Below are 12281 nucleotides of genomic sequence, written 5' to 3'. Positions count from 1 at the left end.
AGTGTAGTATAGCAGTGTAGTGTAGTGTATAGTAGTGTAGTGTATAGTAGTGTAGTGTATAGTAGTGTAGTGTATTGTAGTGTAGTGTATAGTAGTGTAGTGTTGTTCAGTGTATTGTACGTAGTGTAGTATAGTGTAGTGTAGTATAGTGTAGTGTAGTATAGTAGTGTAGTATAGTAGTGTAGTGTAGTAGTGTAGGGGTGTAGTATAGCAGTATAGTGTAGTGTAGTATAGTAGTGTAGTGTAGTAGTGTAATGTAGTAGTGTAGGGGTGTAGTATAGCAATGTAGTGTAGTATAGTGTAGTGTAGTATAGTAGTGTAGTATAGTAGTGTAGTATAGTACAGCGTGGTGTAGTATAGTAGTGTAGTGTAGTAGTGTAGTGTAGTAGTGTAGGGGTGTAGTATAGTAGTATAGGGTAGTGTAGTATAGTAGTGTAGTATAGTAGTGTAGTGTAGTAATGTAGTGTAGTAGTGTAGTATAGTAGTGTAGTGTAGTATAGTGTGGTGTAGTATAGTAGTGTAGTGTATAGTAGTGTAGTGTAGTAGTGTAGGGGTGTAGTATAGCAGTGTAGTGTAGTATAGTGTAGTGTAGTGTAGTAGTGTAGTGTAGTAGTGTAGTGTAGTAGTGTAGGGGTGTAGTATAGTAGTGTAGTGTAGTATAGTGTAGTAGTGTAGTGTAGTAGTGTAGTGTAGTAGTGTAGGGGTGTAGTATAGTAGTGTAGTGTAGTAGTGTAGTGTAGTAGTGTAGTGTAGTAGTGCAGGGGTGTAGTATAGTAGTGTAATGTAGTATAGTGTAGTGTAGTATAGTAGTGTAGTGTAGTAGTGTAGTGTAGTAGTGTAGGGGTGTAGTTTAGTAGTATAGTGTAGTATAGTGTAGTGTAGTATAGTGGTGCAGTGTAGTAGTGTAGTGTAGTAGTGTAGGGGTGTAGTATAGTAGTGTAGTGTAGTATATTGTAGTGTAGTATAGTAGTGTAGTGTAGTAGTGTCGTGTAGTAGTGTAGGGGTGTAGTATAGTAGTGGTGTAGTATAGTGTAGTATAGTAGTGTAGTGCAGTAGTGTAGTAGTGTAGGGGTGCAGTATAGTAGTGTGGTGTAGTATAGTGTAGTGTAGTATAGTAGTGTAGTATAGTAGTGTAGTGTAGTAGTGTAGTGTAGTAGTGTAGTATAGTGTGGTGTAGTATAGTAGTGTAGTGTATAGTAGTGTAGTGTATAGTAGTGTAGTGCAGTAGTGTAGGGGTGTAGTATAGTAGTGTAGTGTAGTATAGTAGTGTAGTGTAGTGGTGTAGTGTAGTAGTGTAGTATAGTAGTGTAGTGTAGTATAGTGCAGTGTAGTATAGTAGTGTAGTGTAGTAGTGTAGTGTAGTAGTGTAGGGGTGTAGTATAGTAGTGTAGTGTAGTAGTGTAGTATAGTAGTGTAGTGTAGTATAGTGTGGTGTAGCATAGTAGTGTAGTGTATAGTAGTGTAGTGTAGTAGTGTAGTGTAGTGTAGTATAGTAGTGTAGTATAGCAGTGTAGTGTAGTGTAGTATAGTACAGTAGTGTAGTGTATAGTAGTGTAGCGTAGTGTATGGTAGTGTATGGTAGTGTATAGTAGTGTAGTGTATAGTAGTGTAGTGTATAGTAGTGTAGTGTATTGTAGTGTAGTGTAGTGTATAGTAGTGTAGTGTATAGTAGTGTAGTGTAGTGTATTGTAGTGTAGTGTAGTGTATAGTAGTGTAGTGTATAGTAGTGTAGTGTAGTGTATTGCAGTGTAGTGTAGTGTATTGTAGTGTAGTGTAGTGTATAGTAGTGTAGTGTATAGTAGTGTAGTGTAGTGTATAGTAGTGTAGTGTATAGTAGTGTAGTGTAGTGTATAGTAGTGTATAGTAGTGTAGTGTATAGTAGTACAGCGTAGTGTATGGTAGTGTATTGTAGTGTAGTGTAGTGTCGTGTGTAGTGTAGTGTATAGTATTGTAGCGTAGTGTATGGTAGTGTATTGTATTGTAGTGTAGTGTATAGTAGTGTAGTGTAGTGTAATGTATAGTAGTGTAGTGTATTGTAGTGTAGTGTAGTGTATAGTAAAGTAGTGTAGTGTAGCATAGTGTAGTGTAGTGTATTGAGGTGTAGTGTAGTGTAGTGTATTGTAGTGTAGTGTATTGTAGGGCGGTGTAGTGTAGTATAGTATAGTGTAGTGTAATGTAGTGTAATGTAGTGTAGTGTAGTGTATTGTAGTGTGGTGTAGTGTATTGTGTAGTGTGCAGTGTGGTGTAGTGTAGTTTGGTGTAGTGTAGTGTAGTTTAGTGTGGTGTAGTGTAGTGCAGTGTAGTGTAGTGTATAGCAGTGTAGTGTAGTATAGTGTAGAGTAGTGTAGTGTAGTGTGGGTGTAGTGTATAGTAGTGTAGTTTAGTGCAGTGTAGTATAGTGTATAGTAGTGTAGTGTAGTGTCGTGAGTGCAGTGTATACTAGTGTAGTTTATAGTAGTGTAGTGTAGTGTATAGTAGTGCAGTGTAGTGTAGTGTATAGTGGTGTAGTGTATAGTAGTGTAGTGTAGTGTAGTGTATAGTATTGTAGTGTAGTGTAGTGTATAGTAGTGTAGTGTAGTGTATAGTAGTGTATGGTAGTGTATTGTAGTGTTGTGTAGTGTATAGTAGTGTAGTGTATAGTAGTGTAGTGTAGTGTATGCTAGTGTAGTGTAGTGTGGTGTAGTGTAGTGTATAGTAGTGTACTGTAGTGTATAGTAGTGTAGTGTAGTGTAGTATAGTGTAGTGTATAGTAGCGTAGTGTATTGTAATGTTGTGTAGTGTATAGTAGTGTAGTGTATAGTAGTGTAGTGTTTAGTAGTGTAGTGTAGTGTATATTATAGTAGTCTAGTGTAGTATAGTGTGGTGTAGTGTATTGAGGTGTAGTGTATTGTAGGGTGGTGTAGTATAGTATATTATAGTGTAGTGTATAGTAGTGTAGTGTAGTGTATAGTAGTGTTGCGTAGTGTATAGTAGTGTATAGTAGTGTAGTGTAGTGTAGTGTAGTGTATTGTAGTGTAGTGTAGTGTGGTGTATTGTAGTGTAGTGTAGTGTGGTGCATTTTAGTGTATTGTAGTGCAGTGTAGTGTATAGTAGTGTAGTGTAGTGTCGTGTGGTGTGGTGTGGTGTAGTGTAGTGTAGTATAGTATATTATAGTGTAGTGTAGTGTAGTGTAGTGTCGTGTGGTGTGGTGTAGTGTAGTATAGTGTAGTATAGTATAGTGTAGTGTAGTGTAGTGTATAGTAGTGTTGCGTAGTGTATAGTAGTGTATAGTAGTGTAGTGTAGTGTGGTGTATTGTAGTGTAGTGTAGTGTGGTGTATTTTAGTGTATTGTAGTGCAGTGTAGTGTATAATAGTGTAGTATAGTATAGTGTATTGTAGTGTATTGTAGTGTAGTGTAGTGTAGTGTAACACAGATTGAGAGTGATGGAGACTTATAGTAAACAACCAGTCAGTATAATCAGATTAAAACCTTTTTAATTTTATTCATCACATCACATTTACACCAGACGGACTCTCAGACAGGGCTGACTTCCAATATTCCCCCTGAGTCCCAAATGGCCCCCTATTCCCTACATACTGCACTACTTTAGACCAGGGCTGGCACCCTATTCCCTGCATAGTGCACTACTTTAGACAAGAGCCCTATAATAGGTTGCCATTTGGGAAACAGAGCCGCTTCATGCCTCAATAAACAAAATAATAAGCACAGAGTTTTATTTTGTTGCAGTTTGACTTCCTTTCATCCCACCAAATGTTACTCCGTGACGGTTGGTGTCGTCAGTACAGGGTTTTTCTCCAACCAAGCATTTACACGACTCATGTCTCTGTATAGCTTTGCTAACATCACACACACAGGAAGCACACTGACATTCCTGTTCCAATAATCTCTCATGCTTTTTTTATATGGACAATTAGGAATTTGGTTTACTTTCTGAATTCAATGAAATTGACCCCAACCCTGACGAAACACACAACTGTCATGTCACTGTTCCTGTTCTTATTTTTACATTTTTTTATATATATGTTTTTTTAATATATTTTTTGTATATATTTTTTTACATATATATTTGTTTTATATATATATTTTTTATATATATATATTTTATTTATATATATATATATATATATATATATATATCTTTTTTATGTTACATGTGATGTTCAACTGTATGACGCCAATTTTACAACATTTAACATTTTATAGTTACCTGCATCCCAGACTGCTTCCCCTCTCCCCATTATATACTGCACTTCAGAGACCCCTGGCTAAAAGTAGTGCACTATGTAGGGTATAGGGTTCCAGCCCTGGTCTAAAGTAGTGCACTATGTAGGGTATAGGGTTCCAGACCTGGTCTAAAGTAGTGCACTATGTAGGGAATAGGGTTCCAGCCCTGGTCTAAAGTAGTGCACTATGTAGGGAATAGGGTGCCAGACCTGGTCTAAAGTAGTGCACTATGTAGGGAATAGGGTGCCAGACCTGGTCTAAAGTAGTGCACTATGTAGGGAATAGGGTGCCAGCCCTGGTCTAAAGTAGTGCACTATATAGGGAATATGTAAAAGACAGCGTGTTAGACTTAGAAAGGCAGTCAGTGAGTAGTAGGAGACCTGTCCCCAGTGCACTGCTTTTGAGCCAGGCTCTACGTAAAGGACAACAGGGCATTTCAGACACAGTCACCCTGTTACACTAGAATAAGAATGGAGACAACGGTTCCATTTTCAGTTTCATTTTTTTCTCTCATTCAGTTCCATTTCATTCAATTCGTTCCATTCAGTTCAATTTCATTCAATTGTTTTCCATTCAGTTCCATTTCATTCAATTAGTTCCATTCAGTTCCGTTTGTTCCATTAGTTCCATTTGTTCCATTCAGTTCCATTTAATTTAATTAGTTCCATTCAGTTATATTCAGTTCCATTTAAAGTGAAACTGGCAGCATTTGAACTACTTTGCAGATATGAAACAAACATACAATCATACTAATATCAGTGAAAAATATCAAATTCCCAGTTTATGTTACAAAACCAACTTTGTAAGAGGTTTTAAAAATGGGTTGTTATTTTTTTTTTTACCCAAAAACGTAGAGTAAGGCGTTGTTGTCAGAATAAATGAATGCAGTTTCATTGCATTATCAATATAGCTAATTCACCAATACATTTCTTGGTATTGCAAAAAAATATTGCTATCAGGTTGTAAATCACAGCTGGCCTGGTACAATGTTTGCTGCCTCCATTCGGGATGTTTCAGTTTCAGGGAATCAATATTTTGGATAAAAACTGCCTAATGTAGCTAAGGCTGGCTGGGAATGTCAATGCAGTCAAACTAGCAAGGGGAAATGACCACAAGTCAATTGCAATGTGGCTAAACGGATAGCTTCTCTATTTATGTAGCTATTTCTAAAGCAAGCTAACAACATGGAGCCTAATGTTAGCAAGCTAACAACATGGAGCCTAATGTTAGCAAGCTAATACATGAAGCCTAATGTTAGCAAGCTAACAACATGGAGCCTAATGTTAGCAAGCTAAAAACATGGAGCCCAATGTTAGCAAGCTAACAACATGGAGCCTAATGTTAGCAAGCTAAAAACATGGAGCCCAATGTTAGCAAGCTAATATATGAAGCCTAATGTTAGCAAGCTAAAAACATGGAGCCCAATGTTAGCAAGCTAACAACATGGAGCCTAATGTTAGCAAGCTAAAAACATGGAGCCTAATGTTAGCAAGCTAACAACATGGAGCCTAATGTTAGCAAGCTAAAAACATGGAGCCTACTGTTAGCAAGCTAACAACATGGAGCCTAATGTTAGCAAGCTAACTAACTAGCTGCTGGGAGAATGCCATGTCATTGGACGAGTGGGTGGTTTGGTGGACTTTTTCCCCCATGTCGTTTTTTGGAAGCTACAGCTAGAGATGCAGGTGCCATTTGGTTAGCTAGCAAGAAATGTGAATCACTTTGCTAGCTAGCTATGCTGAACTTAAACGACTATTCACAATTAGCACGTCTCTTCGTTGTCAATCAAATGTATTTGGCATAGATCAAATGGATGGGCGTGGTTTATCAGTGTAATTTTGACGGCCAACGAGCTAAAAAAAATAAAAGTTTGAGAGGTTTTATCTCCTTTTCCTTCGTTAGATTTGAGCTCATCTACCTCGTCTCGCTCTGGCTAACATTAGCTGTTGATCTTGTTGTTGTTGTTGTTGTGGTTTTATTTACGGCAGTGTCTGCTAAGTGTCTAAACTCACGGCCACTTGTCCCACTCTATATTGCTATAGAATTGTCACAAACGCCTCAGTATATGTCATTCCCAAACGTTCCATGCGTATGGTGGCGGCAGGGTAGCCTAGTGGTTAGAGCGTTGGACTAGTAACCGGAAGGTTGTGAGTTCAAACCCCCGAGCTGACAAGGTACAAATCTGTCGTTCTGCCCCTGAACAGGCAGTTAACCCACTGTTCCCAGGCCGTCATTGAAAATAAGAATTTGTTCTTAACTGACTTGCCTGGTTAAATAAAGGTAAAAAAAAAAAAAAAATGGTAAAAAAATAAAATATAAAATAATAAAATAAAATAATTACCATATCTAAACGCTCGTCAGAACATTTAAAAAAAGACATGCTCTTCCTGGGGAATGTATATGAATAGATTTTAATTTTAAATTGCTAAAGCGCTGTCAGTTCCACTTTCATTCCATTCAGTTGGATTCAGTTCGATTCAGTTGGATTCAGTTCGATTCAGTTGGATTTAGTTCCATTCATTTCCATTCAAGGTCCATTTGGCAGATATACTATAATGTAGGTCTATTCCATTTAGAAACATTCACATCCTTCTCCATTTAATTTATTGCACTGCCATCTTTATGGCTCTCTAGATTGTCCTAATCAACAGTGAGGTTCTATATATTCTACGTTCTATATTGTGTATTATATGGAAGGCCAGAGCTATTGACTGTAACTACTGCCTGCTACTTCAACCATGAAACACTATGAATATTTAATTACTCTCTCTCTCTCTCTCTCTCTCTCTCTCTCTCTCTCCTACATCAACCATGAATATGGTGAATATTGTTAGTTACTCTCTCTCTCTCCCTGCCACCCCCCCCCCCCCCCCCCATCTCGCTCTCTCTCTTCCTCCCATCTCGCTCTCTCCGATCCCACTAATTGGTCTTTAGACCAATCACATCAGATCTTGTCATGTCAGATCTTTTTCAAAGCTGATCTGATTGGTCAAAAGACCAATTAGCGAAAAACAAAAGATCAGAAATGGGATGCCTGTGTAAACACAGCCTCTCTCTCCTCCTTCTCCCTCCAGCCCAGTCTCTAGCTGAGCGATGCCAGGGAAATTACTGGTTGTCAAATGAAAACATAACCTCAGCCGCCACTACCTCTTATTCAATGGGACACTTCTATCCCCTGTGTGTTACGGTCTAGTGCACCCCCCCCCCCCCCCCCCCCACCCCCTGCCTCATTTCCTGTCTGTGTCACAGTCAGTATAAAGACAGAGTATTAAGGATGTGATTATTCTACAGGTGATTACCCTGTTAGGGCGATCACAATGATGACACGTTGACTCAACCTATTATTATGTCTGATTGGCCGCTTTAGTTTTGACAGTTAAACCTCAGCACCGGTTTTTATTTTCCCTGCACTTCTATAGAATTAGCATCCCCATTGTGATGTCATATGTCACTGGGTTAATTCAATAAAAATGTTTTAGATCACAGATTTAGAATTCTTAAATGAAACGGTTGCTTAGGAATTTAATTGTGACGTCATCGATTTGCATAAATTAGAACGTTATGGTGGAACGTCAGAACTAGAATCCTTACTATGGAACACCAGTACTGAGGAGTGCGTGAGAACAGGAGCTTTGGCTTGGTGTTTGGAATTGGAAAGAGTTTGCTCTTGCTATGGAACACCAGTACTGAGGAGTACTTGAGAACAGGAGCTTTGGCTTGGTGTTTGGAATTGGAAAGAGTTTGCTCTTGCTATGGAACACCAGTACTGAGGAGTGCGTGAGAACAGGAGCTTTGGCTTGGTGTTTGGAATTGGAAAGAGTTTGCTCTTGCTATGGAACACCAGTACTGAGGAGTGCATGAGAACAGGAGCTTTGGCTTGGTGTTTGGAATTGGAAAGAGTTTGCTCTTGCTATGGAACACCAGTACTGAGGAGTGCGTGAGAACAGGAGCTTTGGCTTGGTGTTTGGAATTGGAAAGAGTTTGCTCTTGCTATTGAACAAAAACCTTTAACAAAAACATTGTAAACTTCAGTTTTGTCCCTTTCTTTACTAAAAGTAAATTATTTGTGCTTCTTATTTTACATATTACTTTCAGGAATTCTCATTGTAATGTACAGTTCATTGCACAGTGCATCGTTACATTCATCAGTGGAATATTTACAGACTGTGTCTCAATTATTCAGACCACTACTTTTGTGCCCGATTGGTTCTGTTCAAAAGTAATGCACCACAAAGGGAACAGGGTTCATTATCCAGGTTCACAGGTTAAAGTCAACAGCAAACCTGACCAACCTTCCAATCAGACACACAGATAGATAGTAGATATAGTAGTTACCGGGCAGCATTGGGGTCAATCCCATTTCAATCCAGGTCTTTTTAGAACGTGGACTAACCAATTAAGTGAAGTGGAGAAGTGTTTATTCTCACTGAGGAGCAGAAGACATGGGATTGGCCCCAATAACCTTTGGATGGGTACGTTAAAAGAAGGGAAGCATAGGATTAAACAAATAAGATCACATTTTATTGGTCGTACACATACTCAGCAGATGTTATTGCGGGTGTAGCAAAATGCTATAGAAACACAAGAAGAAGAAGAAAATGATAGGGGGATAGGAGGAAGGAAAGGATGGAGGAAAGGATGGAGGAAAGGAGGAAGAATGGGAGGGAGGAAAGGAGGAAGGAAAGGATGGAGGAAAGGAGGAAGGAAAGGATGGAGGAAAGGATGGAGGAAAGGATGGAGGAAAGGAGGAAGGAAAGGATGGAGGAAAGGAGGAAGAATGGGAGGGAGGAAAGGAGGAAGGAAAGGATGGAGGAAAGGAGGAAGGAAAGGATGGAGGAAAGGAGGAAGAATGGGAGGGAGGAAAGGAGGAAGGAAAGGATGGAGGAAAGGAGGAAGGAAAGGATGGAGGAAAGGATGGAGGAAAGGATGGAGGAAAGGAGGAAGGAAAGGATGGAGGATAGGCGGAAGGAAAGGATGGAGGAAAGGAGGAAGAATGGGAGGGAGGAAAGGAGGAAGGAAAGGATGGAGGAAAGGAGGAAGGAAAGGATGGAGGAAAGGATGGAGGAAAGGATGGAGGAAAGGAGGAAGGAAAGGATGGAGGAAAGGAGGAAGAATGGGAGGGAGGAAAGGAGGAAGGAAAGGATGGAGGAAAGGAGGAAGGAAAGGATGGAGGAAAGGAGGAAGGAAAGGATGGAGGAAAGGATGGAGGAAAGGATGGAGGAAAGGAGGAAGGAAAGGATGGAGGATAGGCGGAAGGAAAGGATGGAGGATAGGAGGAAGGATAGGATGGAGGATAGGAGGAAGGAAAGGATGGAGGAAAGGAGGAAGGAAAGGTTGGAGGAAAGGAGGAAGGAAAGGATGGAGGAAAGGAGGAAGGAAAGGATGGAGGAAAGGAGGAAGGAAAGGATGGAGGAAAGGAGGAAGGAAAGGATGGAGGAAAGGAGGAAGGAAAGGATGGAGGAAAGGAGGAAGGAAAGGATGGAGGAAAGGAGGAAGGATAGGATGGAGGAAAGGAGGAAGGAAAGGATGGAGGAAAGGAGGAAGGAAAGGATGGAGGAAAGGAGGAAGGAAAGGATGGAGGATAGGAGGAAGGAAAGGATGGAGGAAAGGAGGAAGGAAAGGATGGAGGAAAGGAGGAAGAATGGGAGGGAGGAAAGGATGGAGGATAGGAGGAAGGAAAGGATGGAGGAAAGGAGGGAGGAAAGGAGGGAGGAAAGGATGGGGGAAAGGATGGAGGAAAGGATGGAGGAAAGGATGGAGGATAGGAGGAAGGAAAGGATGGAGGAAAAGAGGAAGGAAAGGATGGAGGAAAGGAGGAAGGAAAGGATGGAGGAAAAGAGGAAGGAAAGGATGGAGGAAAGGAGGAAGGAAAGGATGGAGGATAGGAGGAAGGAAAGGATGGAGGAAAGGAGGAAGAATGGGAGGGAGGAAAGGAGGAAGGAAAGGATGGAGGAAAGGAGGAAGGAAAGGATGGAGGAAAGGATGGAGGAAAGGATGGAGGAAAGGAGGAAGGAAAGGATGGAGGAAAGGAGGAAGAATGGGAGGGAGGAAAGGAGGAAGGAAAGGATGGAGGAAAGGAGGAAGGAAAGGATGGAGGAAAGGAGGAAGAATGGGAGGGAGGAAAGGAGGAAGGAAAGGATGGAGGAAAGGAGGAAGGAAAGGATGGAGGAAAGGATGGAGGAAAGGATGGAGGAAAGGAGGAAGGAAAGGATGGAGGATAGGCGGAAGGAAAGGATGGAGGAAAGGAGGAAGAATGGGAGGGAGGAAAGGAGGAAGGAAAGGATGGAGGAAAGGAGGAAGGAAAGGATGGAGGAAAGGATGGAGGAAAGGATGGAGGAAAGGAGGAAGGAAAGGATGGAGGAAAGGAGGAAGAATGGGAGGGAGGAAAGGAGGAAGGAAAGGATGGAGGAAAGGAGGAAGGAAAGGATGGAGGAAAGGAGGAAGGAAAGGATGGAGGAAAGGATGGAGGAAAGGATGGAGGAAAGGAGGAAGGAAAGGATGGAGGATAGGCGGAAGGAAAGGATGGAGGATAGGAGGAAGGATAGGATGGAGGATAGGAGGAAGGAAAGGATGGAGGAAAGGAGGAAGGAAAGGTTGGAGGAAAGGAGGAAGGAAAGGATGGAGGAAAGGAGGAAGGAAAGGATGGAGGAAAGGAGGAAGGAAAGGATGGAGGAAAGGAGGAAGGAAAGGATGGAGGAAAGGAGGAAGGAAAGGATGGAGGAAAGGAGGAAGGAAAGGATGGAGGAAAGGAGGAAGGATAGGATGGAGGAAAGGAGGAAGGAAAGGATGGAGGAAAGGAGGAAGGAAAGGATGGAGGAAAGGAGGAAGGAAAGGATGGAGGATAGGAGGAAGGAAAGGATGGAGGAAAGGAGGAAGGAAAGGATGGAGGAAAGGAGGAAGAATGGGAGGGAGGAAAGGATGGAGGATAGGAGGAAGGAAAGGATGGAGGAAAGGAGGGAGGAAAGGAGGGAGGAAAGGATGGGGGAAAGGATGGAGGAAAGGATGGAGGAAAGGATGGAGGATAGGAGGAAGGAAAGGATGGAGGAAAAGAGGAAGGAAAGGATGGAGGAAAGGAGGAAGGAAAGGATGGAGGAAAAGAGGAAGGAAAGGATGGAGGAAAGGAGGAAGGAAAGGATGGAGGATAGGAGGAAGGAAAGGATGGAGGAAAGGAGGAAGGAAAGGATGGAGGAAAGGAGGAAGAATGGGAGGGAGGAAAGGATGGAGGATAGGAGGAAGGAAAGGATGGAGGAAAGGAGGGAGGAAAGGATGGGGAAAGGATGGAGGAAAGGATGGAGGAAAGGAGGGAGGAAAGGATGGAGGATAGGATGGAGAAAAGGAGGAAGGAAAGGAGGGAGGAAAGGAGGAAGGAAAGGAGGGAGGATAGGAGGGAGAATAGGATGGAGGAAAGGAGGGAGGATAGGAGGGAGGATAGGATGGAGGAAAGGAGGAAGGAAAGGAGGGAGGATAGGAGGGAGGATAGGATGGAGGAAAGGAGGAAGGAAAGGAGGGAGGATAGGAGGAAGGAAAGGAGGGAGACTAGGCGGGAGGATAGGATGAATTTGATTAGTCTGATATTGAGAGATCTTGTTCTCCGTTGGGCCTAACCTGTCTTTCATTAAACCAGATTGTATACCCATATGTCTTGCCCATATGTTAATAGGTCATATAGTGGCGTGGTGGTTGTGGGTTCAAACCCCAGTTTATGGTTATATGTTCAAATCCTGTCCTCTGACGCTCGTCTCACATCACAGTTCATGAAATGTTCATCTGACGTTTCTCATTCATTTCTTACGCTCTCTCTCTTCTTCCCTCTCACTATCCCTGTCTCTCCCTCTCTCTTCTTCCATCTCACTATCCCTGTCTCTCTCTCTCTCTTCTTCCGTCTCTCTCTCTCCTTCTCTGTCTCTTTCTCTATCTCTCTCTCTCTCTCTCTCTCTCTCTCTCTCTCTCTCTTTCTCTATTACTATCCCTCTCTCTCTCTCCTTCTCTGTCTTTCTCTATCCCTCTCTCTCTCTCTCTCTCCTTCTCTGTCTCTTTCTCTATCCCTGTATCTCTG

The sequence above is a fragment of the Oncorhynchus mykiss genome, chromosome 9 (assembly GCF_013265735.2).
Source record: "Oncorhynchus mykiss isolate Arlee chromosome 9, USDA_OmykA_1.1, whole genome shotgun sequence".
Classification (NCBI taxonomy): Eukaryota; Metazoa; Chordata; class Actinopteri; order Salmoniformes; family Salmonidae; genus Oncorhynchus; species Oncorhynchus mykiss.
Note: the sequence above shows the minus strand (reverse complement) of the source record.